The 24121-nt window shown below is 41.0% G+C and overlaps 1 protein-coding gene and 1 pseudogene across 2 annotated transcripts in view; one reads left to right on the top strand and one right to left on the bottom strand.

The window, feature by feature from the left end:
- Positions 1-24121, top strand: part of LOC123577872 (zinc finger protein 304-like) — a 573883-nt gene that overhangs the window by 434902 nt on the left and 114860 nt on the right. The gene's annotated exons all lie outside the window — the stretch shown is intronic.
- On the bottom strand, positions 9145-10934 carry LOC123577924 (annotated as a pseudogene).

The following is a 24121-nucleotide window of genomic DNA, read 5'->3' as shown; positions in this document are numbered from 1 at the left end:
GACCTCCTCTGGGTGGTGAGATCATTCTGAGGTTTGACGGAAACCCTGGGGTTTGCAGTACCAATGTGAACAAGAGGGCTGCTTCCCATTCGAGGGTAATAGGGGCTTTTTCCATCACAGGTGTACCTAAATCAGGGTCTTTTACTGGGCACCTATAAGTGGTTCCCTAGGAATAAGTGAAGATCCATCCTCTGGTCAGATACTCAAGTCTTTCCATCAGAAAGACTGTTCTCACATGGTGACAATTTCATTCTTTGATTTTCAGGTGTTTTTCGTTTTTGTTTTTTTTTTCCTGCCTGGCAAAGACTCTCCATTGGATGTTCTTTCCTGCTTTGTCAAAGATGAGTTGGCCATACGTTTGTGGGTCTAGTTCTGGGGTTTCTATTCTATTCCATTGGTGTATGTGTCTGTTTTTGTGCCAGCAAAGACTCTCATTTATTTTCTTTCCTGTTTTCTGGTCAATTTCTCTGGTCTTTGTTTCCGGCTGTTCAGCGAATCTTAAAGAATTCTTCCAGAAATTCAGGGTAGCCACTGGGACACTGCTTCCCAGTAGGGAAACTGGAGTGGAGCCCTCTGATTTCCCTCCCTTAGAGCCTGGAGACAAAAATCAGGGTACAAGACTAATGTGACTAGAATTTAGTTATGAAAGGGTAGGGAGCTAGAGTTGGGGGATACAGGGAAAGAGGAGAGGCAAAGAATTGAGGAAAGATCCACTGAAACTGTTGACCATGTCCAGATCTATACAAGTGCAAGAGTAAACTATGTGAGGTTTAGGAAAGTACCCCTAGAAGGCAGTATACTGAATAATTCCTGCAGCTCCTGGAGGGCTGGGAATCATTTATGTTCTCATCTGCCAACATGGAAACATCCATTATACAGTGTACAGAACAACAGGTAGAATCCTCAGAAGTTTATCACCTAGATAGTGAGACTTAGTTCAACACAGACTAAATTTTGCTCTGGACTCACACTGAAAAGAATTAAAAGCAAACATTCGAAGGAAAAACAGCTACCAAGTACTTTTAGTGAAAGCCATGACAAAATCTGAGACTATTTAAAGGGACACAAGCAAATGCAACACTTACCAATGTAACGTTGATCTTGTCTGGCACCCAGTAAATTTATCATGTACACAAAGGAGCAGGGATGTAAGACATATAGCATATTAGCATAAGAAGAAAATAGAAACAAACACCAAAAGTGACTGAAATGATAAAACTAGACAAATATGTTAAAGAGCTTTTATAAATATACTGCATTTGTTGTTGGAAGCATAGGAAAACCAATAACTTGATTAAAAGAGAAATAGATTAAAAACATACAAAAATAGATCTATGTGGAATTTATGGGGAATATATCTAACAAAAAATACACTGCATGGTATGAAAATCAGATAAGATATTGGAGAAGAAAAGATCAGTGAGTTTAAAGATGTAGTTACAGAAATTATGCAAAATGAACCACATAGAAAGGAAAAAAATGAACAAACAGCAAAAGTGACTTGTAGAAAAATATCAAGTGGTCTAATACACTATATTTGGTATACTAGAAGCAAGAGCATACCAGGGAGGGAAGGAAGGAAGGAAGAAAGGAAGGAAGGGAGGAAGGAAGGAGGGAGGGGGGTGGGGGAGAGAGAGAGAGAGAGAGAGAGAGAGAGAGAGAGAGAGAGAGAAACGAAGGGAGGAAGGAAGGAAAGGAAAAAAAAAAACAACTGAGTCATGCCTCTATAAAACTAAAAAACCAGAGACTGGTTTTTATGCCAGTACCACACTGTTTTAATTACTACCACTTTGTAGTATAACTTGAAATCTGGAATTGTGATGCCTCCAGTTTTGTTTTTCAAGATTGCTTTGGCTATGCAAGGTCTTTTGTGGGTCCATACAAATTTTAGGATTGTTTGTTCTAGCTCTGTGAAAAATGTTATTGGTGTTTTGATAGGGATTGAAGTAAATGTGTAGGTTGCTTTGGGTAGTATAGACATTTTAACAATATTTGTTCTTTTGATAGGGATTGCAGTAAATGTGTAGATTGCTTTGGGTAGTGTCGACATTTTAACGATATTTGTTCTTCTAACCCACAAGCATGGAATGTCTTTACATTTCTTTTCATCATCTTGAATTTCTTTCATCAGTGTTTTATAGTTTTCAGAGTACAGATCTTTCACCTGTTTGGTTAGGTTTATTCCTAGATATATTATTGGTTCCGGTGCAATTGTAAATGGTATTGTTTTCTTAATTTCACTTTTTGCTGTTTTATTATTAGTGTATAGGAATGCAGCAGATTGCTGTACATTGATTTTGTATCCTGCAACTTTACTGAATTCATTTTTCAGCTCTAGTAGTTTTTTGGTGGAGTCTTTAAGGTTTTGTATATACAGTATCATGTCATCTGCAAATAGTGAAAGTTTTACTTCTTCCTTACCAATTTGGATATCTTTTATTTATTTTTGTTGTCTGATTGTTGTGCCTAGGACTTCGAGGACTATGTTGAATAAAAGTGGTGAAAGTGGACATCCCTGTCTTGTTCCTGACTTTAGGGGAAAATCTCAGTTTTTCACCATTGAGTACAATGTTGTCTATGGTTTTTTTCATATAAGGCTTTTATTGTTGAGATATGTTCCCTGTAGATCTACTTTACAGAGGGTTTTTTTTTTTTTAAATCATCAGTGGATGTCGTAGTTTGTCAGATATTTTTTCTGCATTTATTGAGATGATCACATGGTTTTTATTCTTCTCTTATTGATGTGACAAACCACGTTGATTGTTTTGTGAATATTGAACCACCCTTGCATCCCAGGAATAAATCCAACTTGATCATGGTGTGTGCTTTTTAAAAATATATTGTTGGATTTGGTTTGCTAATATTTTGTTGAAGATTTTTGCATCTATATTTATGAGAAATATTGGTCTGTAGTTCTCTGTCTCTTTTTTGTGGTATCTTTATCTGGCTTTGGTATCAGGGTGATACTGGCTTCATAGAATGAATTTGGAATTTTTCCTTCTTGTATTTATTGGAGTCATTTGAGAAGAATGGGTATTAATTCCTCTTTAAATGTTTGATAGAATTCACCTGTGAAGCCATCTCTCCTAGGCAGCATATAGATGGGTCTTGTTTTTTTATCCACTCTGTCACCCTATGTCTTTTGATTGGAGCATTTAGTCCGTTTACATTCAAAGTAATTATTGATAGATATGTATTTATTGCTATTTTGTTCCTTGTTTTGTGGTTGTTCCTATAGATTTTCTCTGATCCTTTCTTTTCTTGCTCTTTCATGGTTTGTTGGCTTTCTTTAGGGACATACTTGGAATTCTTTATTCTTTGCATATCTATTACTGCTTTTGATTTGTGGTTACCATTAGATTGGTGTAAAACATCTTATTCATATAGCAGTCTATATTAAGCTGATAATCACTTAAACCATTCTTTACTGCTCTCCTCATATTTTGGGTATATCAGCTCATATTTTGCATCCTTTTATTTTATAGATCCACGGACTGATTTTTACAGAAATATTTATTTTTACTGCTTTTGTGTTTTTTACTTTTCATACTCTTATTTATGGTCTTCCCTTCCACTCAGAGTCCCTTTAAAATTGCTTGTAGGTCTAGTTTAGAGGTTATGATCTCCTTTGGTTTTTGTTTAAACTCTTTATCTCTCCTTCTATTCTAAATTATAGTTTTGCTGGATAGAGTATTCTTGGCTTAGATTTTTCCCTTTCAGCACTTTGAATATATCATGCCACTCCCTTCTAGCCTGTGAAGTTTCTGCTGAAAAATCCTCTGATAGCTTTATTGGATTTCCCTTGCATGTAACTACCTTCTTTTCCGACTGCTTTAAAAATTTTTTTTCTTTATTGCCACTGGTGACAAAACACAAGAAACAACAGGCATTGACAAGGATGTGGAGAAAAAGGAACACTCCTGCACTGCGGGTGGGAATGCAAATTGGTGCAGCTACCGTGGAAAGCAGTGTGAAGTTCCTCAAAAAATGAAAAATAGAACTACTCTACAATCCAGGAATCACACTACTGGGTGAAAGAGTACACTTATCACGATGAAAAAAATTCAGTGATTAAAAAATACATCAGAAGCTAGGAAGAGGCAAGGAAGGAATCTTCCCTAGAGCTTTCAGAAGAAACATGGCCTTACTAACATCTTGATTTCAGACTTCTAGCCTCCAGAACTGTGATAGAGTAAATTGCTGTATTTTTAAGCCACTCAGTTTGTGATAACTTGTTTCATCAGCCATAGGAAACTAACACATCAACCAACTTGGTCTAATTGATATTTAGAGAGTCTTTTCCAACAACAGCAGAACATATTTTAAGGTCCACAAAGGATGTTCATCAAAATAGACCATAGCCCATAAAATAAATGTCAATAAATGTAGAATGATTAAAATCATGAAACTATATACTCTGACCATAAGGGAATTCAACTAAGACTTCATAAAAGAATACTCTGAAAAAAGCCCCCACATATCTGGAAATTAAAGAAAACATTGATAAACGATGTTTGGGTCAAAAAAGAAACCACAAGAAAAAGTAGATAATATTTTGAACCAAGTGAAATGAAACCCAATATTTCAAGATTTACTATCACTGAGATTAGAAGAAAATGTATATATATATATATATATATATATATATATATATATATATATATATACATACATATATAATTTTTATTTTTTCAGTGCAAAAATGTGGTTTTATTGAAGCACAGGGACAGGATCCATGGGCAGAAAGCTGCATTGGGTTTGTGAAGAACAACTGATCAAGTACTCATTTTGTAAATTAAAAAGATAAGTAAATACTTTCAACATTTAAGTTAGGACACTAAATATAAAACAATTAAAAACAAAGTGGACAAAAGAAAATAAATATTAAAGAGCAGAAGTTAATAAAATAGATGATAAAAATAGAGAAAATCAATGAACCCTAAAGCTGTCATTTAACTAGATCAATGTAGTTGATAGATCTCTGTGTAGATTGTTAAAAAAAAAAAAGACATTACCAATATAAGCAATGAAAGATGGTATAGCACTAGATATATTAAAGACATTAAGAAGATTATACATGATATTTTAAATAACCCAACAACTTTATGAAAACTAGAAATTGACAAAAAAGAAAAACTTTCTTGAAATACTTCAGCTACTCATGGTCACTGAAGAAATGAGTAATCTGAAATGCCCTCTATTATAGACATTGAACTGGTAGTTTTAAATTTTTCCACCATAATTTCATGCCAATATGGCTTCACTAGTGAGTTCTTTTAAATATTTAAGGAATAATTCCAATTCTACTAAAATTAAAAAAAAAAAAAAAAAAAAGGATGGAACTCTTCCCAACTAGTTTTATGATTTTAACTTTAACTTGATACCAAAACCAGGTAATACTATGAATAGAAAGCTGCTGGGGTGCCTGGGTGGCTCAGTCGGTTAAGCAACTGATTCTTGGTTTTCAGCTCAGGTCATGATCTCATGGTTTCATGAGTTCGAGCCCCGCTTTGGGCTCCGTGCTGGCAGTGAGTCTCCTTGGGATTCTCTGTCTCCCTCTCTCTATGCCCCTCCCCAACTTGCACTGTCTCTGTCTCTCAAAATAAATAAATAAAATAAAATTTAAAAACAAAAATAAAAAATACTTGAAAGAAAGCTGCAGACCAACACCATACAGACTATGCAAAACATCCTTAAAATTTTAGGAAATAGGATATAATGATGATACATAGATATAAATTACATTACAACTCTTGTGAGGTAATGTGTATATATATATATATATATATATATATATATATCACTATAGTTGTAATACACACACACACACACACACATGTATATACATATATAAAAATATTTCCTAAGTAAATGGAAACTATCTCTCATAATGTCGATATAATGATCAAAATGAGAAAATTTAATGGTGATCCAATAGTATGTGTTTCAAAGATGATATTAAAATGTCAATTATCTTAGTTTTTCAAGGCCAGAATGCAATCCACCACCATTAATTATATTTTTTTCTCATTTTACTTTAGATAGATAGACAGATTTATCCTAGAAATTAAAAAGAAAAAAAACAACAAGATTTTCAGGCATTATTTAAATGATTACTATTATTTACCATGATTATTACTGTGATTATTATTCACATTGCTTACTATGATTAAACATTTCCTAGAGCTGATGAAGAATTAAATGCAAAATTATGAAAGCAAAACAATTCTAATAAAAAACAACAAAGTACACTGAAAGACACACCCATATCACATTGCTCCCCAGTGAAAAGAAAAGGAAGATTGAGAAATAGCCAGGAAGGAAAGATAGATGACCTAAAAAGGAATGTCCTTAAACAGAGAATAAAATTTTAAAAGAAATAATGGAAAATAGGGGAGAATCACATAATGTTTTGAAGATGTAGAAATAAAATTACTGGCAACTCAGGGTTGCATATCATTTTAAATAATCCTACAAGAACGGGACCATCGTGAAAATATATGCAAATAAACACTCAGCGTCTTACTACCAGCAATGCTATCAAAATGGATTTCTAAATTTGTACTGGAGAAAGAAAAGTTATCCTGGACAAGAATGGGATGTGCAAATGAATAAAAGCATTTGAAATAAAAGCATTCTAAAGCTTTGAAGAGTTTGGGGAAAGGGACTAAATAATTTTATTTTTTAAAGATTTAGTTTTTGGGGGGGCGCCTGGGTGGCTCAGTCGGTTAAGCGTCTGACTTCGGCTCAGGTCATGATCTCGCGGTTTGTGCGTTGGAGCCCCACGTCAGGCTCTGTGCTGACAGCTCAGAGCCTGGAGCCTGCTTCAGATTCTGTGTCCCCCGCTTCCCTTCTCTCTGCCCCTCCCCAGCTCACGTTCTGTCTCTCTCTTAAAAATAAACTTAAAAAAAAAAAAGATTTAATTTTTTTAATGTTTATTTATTTTTGAGAGAGAGCGAGAGAGACAGTGCGAGCACGGGAGGGGCAGAGAGAGAGGGAGACACAGAATCTAAAGCAGGCTCCAGGCTCCGAGCTGTCAGCACAGGGCCCGACACAGAGCTCAAACCCACAAACTGTGAGATCATGGCCTGAGCCAAAGTCAGAGGCTTAACCGACTGAGCCACCCAGGTGCCCTTGAGTAATCTCTGCACCCAATGTGAGGCTCAAACTCATCACCCTGAGATCAAGAGCTGCACGGTCCACCAACTGAGCCATCCAGGCACCCCAATAATTACTAATTTTAGATTCTGACACAACAGTGATGAAAGTGAAACTCTACAAGGTAACCTCCAAGAAAAGTGAGAAAAGGATCTTCTATACAAGTGGGGGTTGCATTCATTTTAAACAACTCAAAGGAGGGGCGCCTGGGTGGCGCAGTCGGCTAAGCATCCGACTTCAGCCAGGTCACGATCTGGCGGTCTGTGAGTTCGAGCCCCGCGTCGGGCTCTGGGCTGATGGCTCAGAGCCTGGAGCCTGTTTCCGATTCTGTGTCTCCCTCTCTCTCTGCCCCTCCCCCGTTCATGTTCTGTCTCTCTCTGTCCCAAAAATAAATAAACGTTGAAAAAAAAAAATAAACAACTCAAAGGATAGAAAGAAAAGACAGAGGTACATTAGTTTATGATTATTAAAAAATAAAGTTAGAAATTAATCCAACCCATAAAATTTAAATTTGAAGTAGAATGACTTTTTATTTTAAAAGTTTCTTGTTAGACTTGTATAGATAGGGGCAGTCAGGGTTTAAATCTTTTTTTTTTTCAACGTTCATTTATTTTTGGGACAGAGAGAGACACAGCATGAACGGGGGAGGGGCAGAGAGAGAGGGAGACACAGAATCAGAAACAGGCTCCAGGCTCTGAGCCATCAGCCCAGAGCCCGACGCGGGGCTCGAACTCACGGACCGCGAGATCGTGACCTGGCTGAAGTCGGACGCTTAACCGACTGCGCCACCCAGGCGCCCCGGGGCAGTCAGGGTTTAATTGCTAAAGAAGCCTCACAGGATTCTAAATGACTGAAATCCAACTGCAGTTTGTCGCAAGGAAAAGAATAGAATATAGCAAAAACATTTAAGTAAGAGTATCTATTCCAAGCAAGGCCTGCCTCACAGAAAAAGCTAGAGAAGTCAGATGTAGATCCAGTGGTGTTCCCTCTGTAAGTAGCTCTGCATTACTTTACTCTCAGTTCAGGAGCCACTAGTGTAGACAGAACACCTGGGAACCAGGGAACTCAAAATGAACTTTGCACGCTTCTGGTCCTGGAGGCATGTTCCCTCTGTATAATCAGCCTCAGCACTGGAGAGCCTCAGGCACTCACAGACCCCAGGTGAAAACATATTAGTAAACAACATCAATAAACTTGTGTGAACTGCCCCCATACTCGCCTTGAATTTATAAGTACAAAGCAATACCAACCATCAGTACGCGGCATGCTTTGACCATGAGTCAGTGTTGTGTACTGTTTTCAGCAAAACCGCTCAGGCTAGTTTCAGACCAGCTGGACTGAACTCAGAATAGTCTACCCCTCTAAGCATTGGCCTTTTCATGACCAAGACAATCATTAAAAAAAAAACCCACAGGGGCGCCTGGGTGGCGCAGTCGGTTAAGCGTCCGACTTCAGCCAGGTCACGATCTTGCGGTCCGTGAGTTCGAGCCCCGCGTCGGGCTCTGGGCTGATGGCTCAGAGCCTGGAGCCTGTTTCCGATTCTGTGTCTCCCTCTCTCTCTGCCCCTCCCCCGTTCATGCTCTGTCTCTCTCTGTCCCAAAAATAAATAAACGTTGAAAAAAAAAAAAAATTAAAAAAAAAAAAACCCACATTATTTCAAGTTCCTTTTTTTAAAGTAGGCTTCACACCTAGGGTGGGGCATGAACCCACAGCCTCCCAGATCAAGACCTCAGCCGAGAGCAGGAGTGGGTGCCCAACTGACTAAGCCTACCCAGGCACCCCTCAAGATACTTTATTTTTAAAACAGGTCACAGCACTAAGCTTTCGGCCCATTCTGCCGACGCACAAGCTACAAACGCTTGCTCAGCAGCTGAGGGGCATTCTTCAGTGAAGTGAATAAAAAAATCCATATAAAACAAATATTCAAATAGTTTCCATAGAAACACAGATAATGACCCCTCTCCTAGTCTTCCGTATTGTTGCATCCGTGCCAACCCTACTCACAAAGACATTTCAAAACTAGTGGTAATTAAGTGAAACGGTCCCCCCAAATCCCATAATTCAAGCTAGACTCGAAGTTAACAGCTCCAGGAGCGGCACCTACACGTTAATGCTAGGCGTTGGCGCAGACGGCCAAACGGGGTGGGGGGCCGGGAGGGGGGGCGCTCCATCCTGCTCTCCCAAGCACAGGCCACAAGTCGCAGGCAGACTGCTGGCGTCCTGCTCCTCCACTTCCGGTGGGAAGTCGTGGTTCCGGATTTCCTGCATCAGTTGCCATGTTGACCCGACATCACACGGTAGACAGTTGGCCTCTGGGCCGTTGAAAATAGAAACAGCAGCAAGTGTTAAGCACCCATGTTTTCAAAGAGCGTCCAATCGCTGGCATGCATCTCGGGCAAGCCACAGCAACGGTCCCCATATGCTGCTCGAATAATACTTCTCATCTGGTTTGGGTCTGTTCTGCAGAAGGGGCTTCATGTGTGCATGATCATAAAGGATGCAATTAAATGATCCAGATACTCCATCATTCATGTAATGCATAAAGATTTGTTCACGCGACTCCTCATCAGAGCGTGTCTGTTCGTTTAATAGGAGGTTTTTTTGTTGTTGTTTTTTGTGTTTTTTTGGCAATGATATTAACTGTAAGCATGAAAGCTGATGCAACATCGCATCTGCCGGGTTCATCCCCGAGTCTGATGGGAAATACTTGTTCAGTGCTGGGATGATAACACTGGTGATCTCTTCACACTTAAGCTCAGGTCCAGGAAAGCCACACCAACATCAAGCAGATTCGTGTTGACACCAATCTCAGCTCCCATATCAAAGACACAGTGGGCATCAGAGATGGCCTGCACGAAGGTCTCAAGGTCGGTACAGCTGCTTCCCACACAGAAGCTGCCACCGATGACATCAATACTTAGCCCTCTTGCCGGTTCCCAAATAAGCCTGCTGGTTTTGAGTGTGGCAGCAGATTTAACACTGAGGGGACGGACTGCTTTGGAATCATCACTGGCAACCCGCAAAACCAACCTTGCCTTTGGATGTTCCCTGGCAACCTTCATCATTCAACTTTACTAATGAAAGTCATCATCTGGACTCCATTACTGGCAGTGCACTTAACCTGAGTCACTTGTTTAAAAGGATTTCTCTAGATAATCCTCCCTAGAGCCATCCCGAGACTCTGTACCAATTGTATTTCAGTCTTGCACAAATTCTGTCCCAATGGCAGCTAGCTACAGCTTCACTGTGGTTCTGCTATCATTGCATTTGACTTGTGTAAAAGGCCTGAGCTGCCGAAGAGCTTTTAACCACCTCAGATGTTTCTTTAGGATGTCTCCCAGGTCTGCGACAAAGAAGGCATCGTTATCATCAGAAGACGAAACTTCATTAATTTTTTGGTCCAGAATGTCCTTGGCAGTAAAGCCTTCCTCAAGGAAATGGCGGTCAAACTCTGCATTACTAAAGCTGTTCATTGTTTCTTGATGTTCCTATGGAAAACTGAGAGATGGAATTTAAAGAAACTATTGCCAGTTTTTCACAGAGGCAATTCTCTGGAATTCCAAGTCCCACTGAAAATGTGTGTGCCCTCGGTGCAGCAGTGGAAATGTTCTGATAAACACAGAATTTCTGTCTTAGAGGGCACAGGCTCCGTGGGCCAACCCCATGGAGATGTCGCCACCAGGTATGCAGGCTGCCAGCCTGAGGCGACTCCACAGCTCTGGCAGAGGGGAGGATGAGAGGGCTGACCAACCACATAACTGGACAATTAAAGGCACAGACTAGGGGCGCCTGGGTGGCTCAGTCAGTTAAGCGGCCCACTTTAGCTCAGGTCACGATCTCGCGGTCTGTGAGTTCGAGTCCCGCGTCGGGCTCTGGGCTGATGGCCCAGAGCCTGGAGCCTGCTTCCGATTCTGTGTCTCCCTCTCTCTCTGCCCCTCCCCCATTCATGCTCTGTCTCTCTCTGTCTCAAAAATAAAAAAAACGTTAAAAAAATTTAAAAAAAATAAATAAAGGCACAGACTATGCATCATATAATAAACAGTGATTGGTACGGGTTTAAGCCGAAGCATCGAATATCACCAGCAAAAGCGTCTTCCATATTTTGTTCCAATTTCACAATTACTTTGGCTGCCTTGGTCTACGTCTGTCTGTACCTTAGAGTATGCATATGTTGAACAGTTAAGAATTGTAACCGATTTATTATTCATCAATTTTAAATCTACAGGCCAATTCTACCTAGAGATAATACCCTGTGAAATGAGAAATAGAAAGCATAACCACATTAGTATGTCCCATATAGTCATAGTCCAATCAAACAAAAACTGTCCTATGAGTTTTGAAAGATACTATTAAGCATGAAGGTGGGGGAATCATAAAGCTAAAGGATGGAAATATCTTTACCAGGTAAATATTTATCAGAATATAGCTGTAATATTTCAAAAAAGAAAAATCCTTCTTTATTATTTTTTTTAATGTTTTATTTATTTTTAAGACAGAGAGAAACAGAGCATGAGTGGGGATGGGGCAGAGAGAGAGGAAGACACAGAATCTGAAGCAGGCTCCAGGTTCTGAGCTGTCAGCACAGAGCCCGACGCAGGGCTCGAACTCACGAACCGTGAGATCATGACCTGGGCCGAAGTCGGACGCTCCACCGACTGAGCCACCCGGGCGCCCGAAAAATCCTTCTTTAAAAGCCATGTCGGGATATGGGGGCACCTGGGTGGCTCAGCGGTTAAGTGTCCAACTCTTGGTTTCAGCTCACGTCATGATCTCACAGCTTCATGGATTCAAGTCCCACATCGGGCTCTGTGCTGGGAGCACGGAGCCTGCTTGGAATTCTCTCTCTCCTCTTTCTCTGCCCCTCCTCCACTTGTGCTGTCTCTGACTCTCTCAAAATAAATAAACTTAGGGGCGCCTGGGTGGCACAGTCGGTTGAGCGTCCGACTTCAGCCAGGTCACGATCTCGCGGTCCGTGAGTTCGAGCCCCGCGTCGGGCTCTGGGCTGACGGCTCAGAGCCTGGAGCCTGTTTCCGATTCTGTGTCTCCCTCTCTCTCTCTGCCCCTCCCCCGTTCATGCTCTGTCTCTCTCTGTCCCAAAAATAAATAAACGTTGAAAAAAAAATTTAAAAAAAAAATAATAAAAAATAAAAAAAATAAATAAATAAACTTAAAAAAAACTTAAAAAAAAAAGTCCTGTCAGGATAGAGATGGTTGCTCTCAAGTGATTAAAGATTCAATTTGCTGTGAAAACATGATAATAAAATAGCTGCATGCAGCCAGACAGTGTCATGTGGGAGCTGCACAGGGGATAAAACTTCCAGGAGGAAATGACCCATCTGCACCCAACCCTGGGGTTGGTCAAATCTCTTGTTTGGTTTGAGCTACTGATGCTGTACTTTTCTTTCACAAGCTGCATTTAAATACTGTCTTTCCCATAAGTGATAGCCCCCACTCACTCTTTGGGCCAATACCATTCCTCTTCTTCCACATCTCTTACTTTTTTTTTTTTTTTTTTAAACAGACTCTTTTTTTTTAACGTTTATTTATTTTTGAGACAGAGAGAGACAGAGCATGAACGGGGGAGGATCAGAGAGAGGGAGACACAGAATCTGAAACAGGCTCCAGGCTCTGAGCTGTCAGCACAGAGCCCGACGTGGGGCTCGAACTCACAGGCTGCGAGATCATGACCTGAGCCGAAGTCGGCCGCTTAACCGACTGAGCCACCCAGGCGCCCCACCACGTCTCTTACTTTTGTCTAACAGTCTCTCAAGGGTATTTTCTGATATTTCCCTCTTTCCATGTCCCGAGCTCATATTTCATTTCTGTGGGATCTCGCCCTGTCTTATAACTGATGCACCATCTGAGAACCAACCGTCCTCAAATTGATGCGTTCAGCCCAGGTTCTACTCCCAAATTTCAGACTTAGCGCTAATTCCTTACTTGACATTATCCTTAAAGGTCTAGTAGGCACCTGAGACTGAACAGGTTCATAACCAAATTCCTGACATCCCCTAAAAACCTACCCCAACATCACCCTTCCCTATTCCTTTTGATAACAACTCATATTCCAGTTGCCCAGGCAAAAATTCCCAGACTCACCCTTGGATCCTCACTTTCTCACCCTTCACCTCTGTCCCATAGGCTTCAGAATTTACCCAGGTTTGACCACTTAACGAACTTTTTTTTAATGTTTACTTATTTTTGAGAGAGATGGAGAGACAGAGTGCGAGCAGGGAAGGGACAGAGAGAGACAGAGACACAGAATCCAAAGCAGACTCCAGGCTCTGAGCTGTCAGCACAGAGCCCGATGCGGGGCTCAAACCCACCAACCAGGAAATCATGAACTGAGCTGAAGTTGGACGCTTAACCGACTGAGCCCCCGGGCGTCCCCAGGTGTGACCGCTTTTAATCACCAACCTCATTCCCTCCAAGTTGGCGCCCTCACCATCTCACACTCAGAACCTTCTAAATGGTTCTGTGCCTCCAGCCCCTTCCACATCCATCCCCCACAGAGTGGCTGTGCACCGCTTCCGGTCAAGGCCTTGTACGGGCTGTGGCTTCCCCTGAGGTGCCCACACACTTCAGTGGTGTGGCCCCTCTGACTCGGTCTCTCCACCCTCTCCTCCGAAATGGCCTGGTTTTGGCCGCCTCACCCTGCTCGCCCTTCCCTGGACACACCACATGGGCTCTGGCCTCTCTGGGAGTTTGTGCTGGCTGCTTCTTCTGCCTGGAAACAAGGCATACACCTGGCTCAACCCCTCCCCCTCACCTCCGGGTCTTTGTCAGATGTCGTGTGATCCGGGATACCCCTCCCCTCCTATTCTAGTTACAACAGCCGCACATGCCCGCCTCCCTACGGCACTCACCACTCGCTCCATATTCATTGTCCATAGCAATGAATGATCACCAAATGACCTGTGTTTGTTTCTCATCCTCAAGCAGAATGTAAGCTTTATGAGGGATTCTTTGCCTAGTTGGTTTCCTTGTACATCTTGATGGTTTAGAAAACTACCGGGCACAGAGGAGTTACACGTGTGTGCTAAACCACACATGTGCTAAACCACACGTGAGTGGCTTGTGGCCTCTGGCAACTTGTCCCTGCTGCTTCCTCTCGCTCGCCTCAAGGCCATTGTGTGGGTTTCTTAGTGACAAGTGATAATTTTGGAGAATGGAATAAAGACAGTAATCAAGCATTGTATTCTGCTTCATTCTCTTCCTTCTCAGACTTCAGGGTCTTCTGCTGACGTCCCATGAACGCCTCATCATCTTTGAGACACCTAAAGTAAGACTTCCCTCTAGTTGTTTCCGTTCACCTCACCCTCTTGGGTAACTTTACTGATAAACATTAAGAGCTGTCAGTGCTGCGCACAAACCACAGATGTTTTTCAGAAATAATCTCAGATCCCTCGGCAGAGACCATCCGCGCAACTACAGATGAAATGATGGTCACTTCCCAGCGAGGAGGTGAGCTCACTGAGTCGCAAACCTTTATCTTAGTGTCCGGATGACCCCTGTCTACACCTGCATGGATCCTGCCCCTGCAGTCACTGGCATCGAACAACAATTTGGTAAGTAGCTGTTCTTTTCAAATAACCGTTAGACTCTTAGAAGGAAGAGAATGCACCTCATCATCTCATATTTATAGTAGGAGCAGTGCATGAATGCAACAGTTCTGCCTGCTGGGTTCGGAGTGTGAACACACATGAACAGAGGCAGGAAGGCGGTGTTCTGAGGGATTCTGAGAAACGCTGTTGCCTGTGGCCAGCTCCTCCGCGACTGGCTGGCATCACCGCTCCGCCTTCTCTGTGCCCTGAAATCGCTCCCTTGTTGCTGACGAACCCACTGACCCTGAAGATATTTCCTCTAATCTTCTTCTCTGTAGACACATGAAGGGCGATGAGATAATGCTTGTCAGCTCCCACCCCTGGGTAGACGCCTGGCGCCCACTGGTACTTGGTGGTGCTGGCATCTGGTTGCTTCATCTCTGGGAGCCAGGGCCTGATTGGTCCGTAATAGAGCATCTCTGGAATTTCTACCCTCAGCGGACGATAATACACTCCCAGCTCCGTCGTACAGAAATAAGTCTCTTTAAAGGAAAAGTGACTCCAAGACTGCAGTTTTTAAAGGTGCTTTGATATTTCTATTCATTTAGGAATGTGTTAACCTGTCTGTGCTCAGAGGGCCTCCCTATCATCAGAGGGGACTCTGGGTGTCCCCCTACCTGTCCAGATGGGTTTATTATTCCAGCATTCAACATTCTAACCAACTGGGTGCTTTCCCCTCTCCTGAGAGCAGGATACTTTTATTTTTTTATTGGAGAGAGAGAGAGAGACAGAGAGACAGAGAGAGGGGCAGAGGGGCAGAGGGAGAGAGAGAGAATCTTTTTTTAAAATCATTTTAATTTTTTTAACTTTATTTTTTTAATTTACATCTGAATTAGTTAGCATATAGTGCAACAATGATCTCAGGAGTAGATTCCTTAATGCCTCTTACCCATTTAGCCCATCCCCCTCCCACACCCCCTCCAGGAACCCTCAGTTTGTTCTCCATATTTATGAGTCTCTTCTGTTTTGTCCCCCTCCCTGTTTTTATATTATTTATGCTTCCCTTCCCTTGTGTTCATCTGTTCTGTGCTTAAAGTCCTCATATGAGTGAAGTCATATGATATTTGTCTTTCTCTGACTGACTAATTTCGCTTAGCATAATACCCTCCAGTTCCATCCACGTAGTTGCAAATGGCAAGATTTCATTCTTTTTGATTGCTGAGTAATACTCCATTGTGTGTGTGTGTGTGTGTGTGTGTGTGTGTGTGTGTGTGTGTGTATACCACATCTTCTTTATCCATTCATCCATCGGTGGACATTTGGGCTCTTTCCATACTTTGGCTGTTGTCGATAGTGCTGCTATAAACATGGGGGTGCATGTGTCCCTTCAAAACAGCACACCTGTATCCCTTGGATAAATACCTCGTAGTGCAATTGCTGGGTCATAGGGTACATCTGAGCTGGGGTCCCAATCCTGAGAAGCATTTTTTTGAGACAAGTCCTGCTGTCTGGACATGGCAGAAAATGCTGTTTTGCACAGGCTGGGATGACCAAGAAGGTTTATAGACTATGAGGCAAAATGGAAAGTTGATTAGGGCTGAAAATAACACTAAAATCTCATTACATTTTAGTTTCCTATGACATGGACAACAAAATTTATGAACTCTTCCTCCCCTATATTAAATAAAAGTTCAGATTTTGCACAGCTGTTCATAGCATACGTCATACCGTCATCAGGCACAAAGGGAGATCCACAGATCTGATTCTTATTCAATTTGCCTCAGCCAAACCTTCAGGTATTTTCTCAAAAAGGACCCCTCAGACAATGGCAGCTTTTGGATCAAAATACTTCCTGGGAGACAGTAGGTATAAACTTTCCTTCTATTTTCACAGAATGGCCAGATGGATATCGCTCAGCACTTTCCACATCTAATGTGGCTTCCAGAGACAGACACAAGAGACCCCAATCCCCTGTTTTAGGACATCATTTACTGGATTTGCCCAATAGCTTTCCCTACAATGTGTAAATCTCCAACATGTAGCTTAAATTTTCCTGGAATCATATCATATGGGCTCTGTTTGGCCTTACTTCTTTTGCATGATAAATGTAAGATTGATCGACATTGTTTCATGCTCTCTGTCCTACTCATTTTCAGTGCTCTTAAGAATTTTGTTGTCATAATTCATCTAGCCATTCTCCCAGTGTTGAGCCTTTGGATTGCTTCCAGTTTGGGGCACTTACAACAGTGCTATTATACAAGTTCTTGTCCATGTATGCTGACGCATATAATCACATATCATTCTAGGCTAGAGGTTCTCAAAACTTTTGGTCTCAGGACACTTTTACTCTTAAATGTTACTGAGAAATTCAAAGAGCTTTTCTTTATCTGAATTCTATCACTTGAGAGTCTTTCTCATTTTAAGGATAAATCCGTCTAGAATCCATATGGAATCCATCTGCAATTGATTACTTTTTATTGTGAAAGTTTTCAAGTAAACAGCAAACAGAATGAATTTTACAAGGGACAGCTGTAAGTCCACTGTGTACGTACGATTTCCTATGCAGGCATTAATCCATCTTAATTTTTAAACATTCAAAGTAAGTTACATGCATCTGCACACTCCCCCCCCCCCAAAGAATCCAGCGTGCATATCATAGAGCTCAAGATTTACTCACAGTTTATCCTCTTGATGTAAAATTTAGATACAGTGATGGGGGCGCCTGGGTGGCTCAGTCCATTAAGCGTCCAACTTCGGCTCAGGTCATGATCTTGCCCCGAGCCCCACGTCGGGCTCTGCACTGGCAGTGCAGAGCCTGCTTGGGATTCTCTCTCTCTCCTCCTCTGTCTCTGCTCCTTCCCTATTTGTGCCTTCTCTCTCTCTCGAAATAAATAAATAAACTTTAAAGAAAAAAAAAAAGAAAGTTTCACTTTCTAGAAAAAAAATAGATACAATGAAATGCAGAAAAAACAGAATGAAAATTCCTCAAAAAGTTAAAATAGAACCACCCTACAACCCAGCAATTGCACTGCTGGGAATTTATCCAAAGAACACAAAACTGCTGATTTGAAGGGGCACATGCACCTTGATGTTTATTCTCAACAATAGCCAAATTATGGAAAGAGACAGTGGACTCTAAAATACGCACTGTATGTTAACTAACTAAAATTTAAGTAAAATAAAATATGCTGCATGGGATGGGCAGCAGATAAAACAACTTGTAACAAAAGATCAGTGAACCTGTAGCTGTGGACGTTACAGGGAAAGAACCACAGGGAAGGAGAGAGAGAGAAAAAAAAGACTGTAAATGACTTGTAGAAATATATAAATAGACACATTTGGGATGGCAGAAGCAGAGGGGTAAAAAAACAAAAAACAAAAAACAAAATTAATACAAAAGGGCTGAAACTTTTTTCCAACTTGTTGGAAACTAAGAGCTCGAGAAGTCCCAGTCAGAATAAAAGAATTCCACATCGTAGCTCAGCACGATTAAGCGGCTGACAACTCACGCTTTGAAAACAAAACCTTCTAAATGATGAAGGATCCAACAGAGAAATTTGCTCAACCGCATTCTCTCCTTTAATAGATTTCAGTGTTCGCTGTGCGTCTGCCTTGCCGTCCCTTTTTACTCCCCTCCCCCCGTATTTCCCAGGTAATACCTTTCTCGGATATTTTGCCACATCTGTTGGCAATCTTTATTATTAAATGTTAATAGTGTGTGGTTCTATATACACAATTCACAAGTGTTTTCACAGATAATTTCCTCTCCCCTTGCAGACAATCACAACTGTCACCTGCAATCACAGGTGAAATGATAATCCCTTCCCAGCAAGGAGACGCGATCGTGGCCTCCCCAACCTTTATCCTGAGGTTCTGTTCCCGAACAGACATCCACTGTCCTGACCACAGATGCCAGCTGGGGAGGTAGCAATTCTTGGCATATAAGCAACATTCTTAGAAGTATTTTATATCAGGAAATCCAGAAATAACTATTCTCTGTAGAATATTTCTGCTTTCTGGGGTCAGAGAATACGCATTTCTTATATATTTAGGAAAGATGTTTGCTGAGAGAACCAGAAGCCGGCCTCCACTCTTGTCCGCTGGCCCTGGCACTGCTCAACACCCCCTCTCTCGTCCTGGCGATACCCTCTTTGTAATCTTCTCTTCCTTTTCCCTGCCCGCACGCCTGGACCCACCAGCTTCGCACCACAGGCAAGTGGGGAGTAGCAACATAAGGAAGGGGACTGCCAGCCACTGAGCAGAGGCCTGGTGCCTGAGTTTCAGGCTGTTGTGTGCATTTCTTATGGTGGCAGAGGATGTTGGGCTGAAGAAAGTCTGTAATAACATGTCTCTGCCTTTCTCTCCTGAGTGGAGGCTGTTCACATGACCCTGCCATTCAGAGGAATGAAAGTCTGACTTGGTCTCCTGTTTATAGGCATTCAAATCACACATAAAAGTAAAATACTGCTGAAGATCGTGATAAGGAACAATCAGGAAGTTTAAAACACGTCCCTCTCAATTACATTTTTAAATACCTTGCCGTTGTCATTGAAGCCTCCAAATTTCGGAATCAATCTCTCTCTTTCTCTTCCCTCTCCTCTCTCTGCCACTCCCACACTTACCCAGTTTAGGAAATTTCTTTTTCCATAAAAAAATTTTGACCGGAGACCTTGATTGACAGGCAAGTTCATCTGCCTGCCCTTGAGAGCAGGAGGCACTTAACTGAATCCTCCCTGTGTCTCCACAGAACTCCTGTGATCAGGGGAAACTGAGGCATGGTCGCCTGTGAATCACCACAGTTCTTCAGGGGCTGCAGGCTCAATAACCACAGCGATGTGGTCTCTGTGGCTTAAGGAAACGGGTCATTCCATCCCAGGGCGATTGACCTGCATTTTGTGCTTCACATCCATTTTGTGATTTCTCTTCAAAATGAGTCCTAGTCTTTCCCCTTCCCCCTGCTCTTATCTCCAGTTCTGTGATATATTTTTGTTACAGCTGAGAGTTCATGTCCATGGACCACAGGGGATGAGTGCTGGTGGGGTCAGCACGTCCCCTGCCCGGCACTGACACTCCCACGGGCCCACGAGCATGGTTATGAAGGGACGGTTTCTTCCCCTGAACCACAATGCTCATTGTCCTCTATTATAATTACATTGTTGACAATGTAATCGAAACTACTGAAATATGATTGTGAAAGATGATCCTTTTTTCTAAAGTGCCAAATTAAATGCCTTTTAAGCTAAAAATCGTTGGCTGTTAAATGCCATTGAGGTAAAAATGGATGATAAATCTCTACAAGATTAAATATAGAAATCTATGATTATTCTATACTCAGATTTTCAACATTTTTATTTTTTAAGTATTTTGTATTATTTATTTTTTAAAATATTTGTGTATTTATTTTTAAGAGAGAGAGAGAGCACGGGGAATGGGCAGAGAGAGAAAGAGAGAGAATCTCAAGCAGGCTCTGCAATTTGAACGCAGAGCCCAACGTGGGGCTCGAACTCATGAATTGTGAGATTATGGTCTGAGCCTAAATCAAGAGTCAAATGCTTAACTGACTGAGCCACCCAGGGGCCCCAGATTTTCAACATTATTAAACATTAAAGCTGTTTTGTTTTGTTTTGTTTTATTTTATATTTTGTATTTTATTTTATTTTAAGTTTATTTATTTTTGTTGAGACAGAGAGAGTCAGAAAGAGGGAGAGAGAGAATCCCAAGCAGGCTCTGCTCTGTTAGTGCAGAGCCCAGTGTGGGACTCAAATTCACGAGCTCTGAGGTCATGACCTGAGCCAAAACCGAGAGTTGGATGTTTAACCGACTAAGCCACACAGGCACCCCAACATTCAGGTGATTTTAAAGGCCTTCCAATTATTTGGTTATTTGTGGTTTTGTTAATTATACCTTATGGTAGAAAAGGTAAAAATGTAAAACTCCTGTTGGAGAAATTTGACTCATAATAAAACTCAGACAGGGGCGCCTGGGTGGCGCAGTCGGTTAAGCGTCCGACTTCAGCCAGGTCACGATCTCGCGGTCCGTGAGTTCGAGCCCCCCGTCGGGCTCTGGGCTGATAGCTCAGAGCCTGGAGCCTGTTTCCGATTCTGTGTCTCTCTCTCTCTCTGCCCCTCCCCCGTTCATGCTCTGTCTCTCTCTGTCCCAAAAATAAATAAACGTTGAAAAAAAAATTTTTTTTAATAAAAAATAATAATAAAACTCAGACAAGTGAATATGTGTCATAATTTAAAATAAGAGAATATTATTTTGATTTCATTACATTTGTGATCATTTGTGAAACAAATCTTTTATTAACTTCTACTTTTTCATACATTTGGTTGGCATTTTTTCATCATTTATCCAACTGATTAATATCAATACTGAGTTATTAATTATTTTCCAATTCTACATATTTACTTACTGTATTCTGGTTTAATTTTAATTTTAGTTAAATTTTTAATTCATTTATATGAAATACAATGGCTTCTGATCTGTGCCATATGTGATCATGATTCTCCCTATCCAAAAATATTAAAAATATACACATAATTATTTGACTTACAGTATTTGGCATTCTTTAATTTAGGATCTTGTCTTTAAAGCTCTCTGATGTGTGAGGTCAATGTTTACCTCTATTTTACCAACCAAACCTCAAATTTTTTAATTGATATAATAAGTTATCTTCACAAATAATTAAATTTTAGTTGACCTTATGTGTGTTTGTTTATGTGTGTGCATGAGGGTTTATAAATATCCTGCTATGTTTTGTTGAACTAACTATAGATTTCTATATCACTGAAAGGTGCTGCTAATACAATTTATCTTTGTGAGAGAAAATTCTCTGCATTGCATGATTTAAACATACTCATTTTTATTGCCCAAATGCCATGAAATTATTAGAATTTAAATTACTGTTTAATGGGTATTGTATAAATAAGATACATGCTTTATGAATGAGATTGTTTACAGTTTTCAGTTTTCTCTCTCAATCTACAGTCTCTGCTATTTTAGTTTGATATATTTTTTTAAATGTTTATTTACTTTTGAGAGAGAGGGAGAGCGCGAGCAGGGGAGGAGCAGAGAGAGAGACACATAATCTGAAGCAGGCTCCAGGCTCTGAGCTGTCAGCACAGAACCCCACACGGGGCTCGCCAGCCCTCGGACCACAAGATCATGACCTGAGCCGAAGTCAGACGCTTAACCGACTGAGCCACCCAGGCACCCCTGGTTGGTTTTTTATGTATATTTATTTACTTTGAGAGAGAGAGAGAGCATGAGCAGGAGAGTGGCACAGAGAGAGAGAGAGAGAGAGAGAGAGAGAGAGAGAGAGAGAATCCTAAGCAGGCTCCACTGTGTCAGGACAGAGCTGACATTGGACTCGAACTCATGAACCATGAGATCATGGCCTGAGCCGAAATCAAGAGTCACATGCCCAACCAACTGAGCCACCCAGGCACTGCAGTTTGATCTTAAGAATTTAAGAATTTTTACTTTTGGGGCGCCTCGGTGGCTCAGTCGGTTGAGCGACCGACTTCGGCTCACGTCATGATCTCACGGTTTGTGAGTTCGAGCCCCGCGTCGGGCTCTGTGCTGACAGCTCAGAGCCTGGAGCCTGCTTCGGATTCTATGTCTCCCTCTCTCTCTGACCCTCCCCCATTCATGCTGTGTCTCTCTCTGCCTCAGAAATAAACATTAAAAAATTAAAAAAAAAAAAAAAGAATTTTTACTTTTGTCTCATCATTCCACACAATTCTTTAATTTTAGTGCTACTTTGCAAAGTTGTAATTACTCATATTCACAATAATCTCCATTCTAGTTTTAAAGATAATATTCCTGAGATGCCTGGGTGGCTCAGTCAGTTAAGAATCCAAATATTGGTTTCAGCTCAGGTCATGATCTCACGGTTTGTGAGTTCAAGCCCCACATTGGGCTCTGCCCTGGCAGCACGGAGCCTGCTTGGGATTCTCTCTCTCTCTCTCTCTCTCTCTCTCTCTCTCCCTATGCCCCTCCCCTACTTGTGCTGTCTATGTCTCTCTCAAAATAAATAAATAAACTTAAAAAAAAGATAATATTCCTGTAGACATGAAATCTGTTGATTTCTGATTTTTTCTAGCGAGTATGTGTATCATAAGCTATGCTATTAAATCCAATAATGTTTTCTATACTTCTATACTTTTTCTGGATTACACAATCATCTCAAATCTTGACATGAACACTTAAAGTTTTCATTTACAGTAACATCATCTCGCAGTTACTCTCATTTCAACATGGAAATATCACAATAAGAAATTAGCAAGTCGGCTTACTGGTAGCTGGCATGCTGGTCTGTCCCCAGTCCACTTGAGAATATCACTATATTTCAACATTCAGTACTGAACTATCTGTGCATTTCTGAGAGAAAGAAATGTTCTTCAAGAGGATCTCTCCTTAAATATTGTTAAATTTACTATTTTCTTATTTTCTTTTGTATGTATGCATTTTTATCATTGACTAAAGATGCTTTTATTTAATGTAACACACTGGCCATCCTTAGATCTCCTCCAAAGCAGAGCAGTTTTGTGTGCCACACAGAGAGTTTTCTTTTTTTCTTTTTTTAAGGTTTATTTATTTTGAGAGAGAGAGAAAGTGTCAGAGGGGGAGGGGCAGAGAGAAAGGGAGAGAGAGAGAATCCCAAGCAGGTTCTGTGCTCTGAGCGCACAGCCTGACGCAGGGCTCGATCTCCCAAACCGTGAGGTCATGACCTGAGCCGAAATCAAGAGTCGGTGCTTAACTGACTGAGCCACCCAGGCGCCCCCAGAGTTTCATTAAGGTAGACTTTCCACATTTCAATATTGGGACGTTTTTTGTAACAAGATAGATTCTTCTCTTATTTTGGAAGATGTGGTTATCTAAAAAACATATCTGAATAACTGGCTGAGCTTAGAAGGGCCTGTAGATTAGGCGGGAGTTACTGTCTCCAGATGGCACAGTGCCCATGTCTCTGTATTTCTGAATATGGAACTCACTTGAATCTGTGACTCCAAAATTTAATAAAACACTTACAAATATTTTAAGAATAAAATACTGGAACAAGAAAAACAATGAATTAAAATGTACTGTCTTAGAATGAAACATGAGTGGGAAAAATTCATGAAATTATTTTTGGCAGGAAAAATTTATGAAAGCTGCTTTATATAGCTGTTTTACGGTGCAAAATGTCTCTTATACCCAAGAAGAGAAGAGCGTAATAAACCCCATAAAAGAATTATGAGGCTCAAAAATGAAATATTGACTCATAGCCTTCCCATTTAATCTATATCTCACCCATGTTCCTCTGATGGATTATGGAAAGTCCCAGGCATGTCATTATACACAATAATAAATAATTATTAATATATCTTTAAAACATGGAATTCATTCCTGAGCAGAATATGTATATGATTTTA

This window comes from Leopardus geoffroyi, chromosome E2 (genome assembly GCF_018350155.1).
Source record: "Leopardus geoffroyi isolate Oge1 chromosome E2, O.geoffroyi_Oge1_pat1.0, whole genome shotgun sequence".
Lineage (NCBI taxonomy): Eukaryota > Metazoa > Chordata > Mammalia > Carnivora > Felidae > Leopardus > Leopardus geoffroyi.
This window is presented reverse-complemented; position numbering and strand designations above follow the sequence as displayed.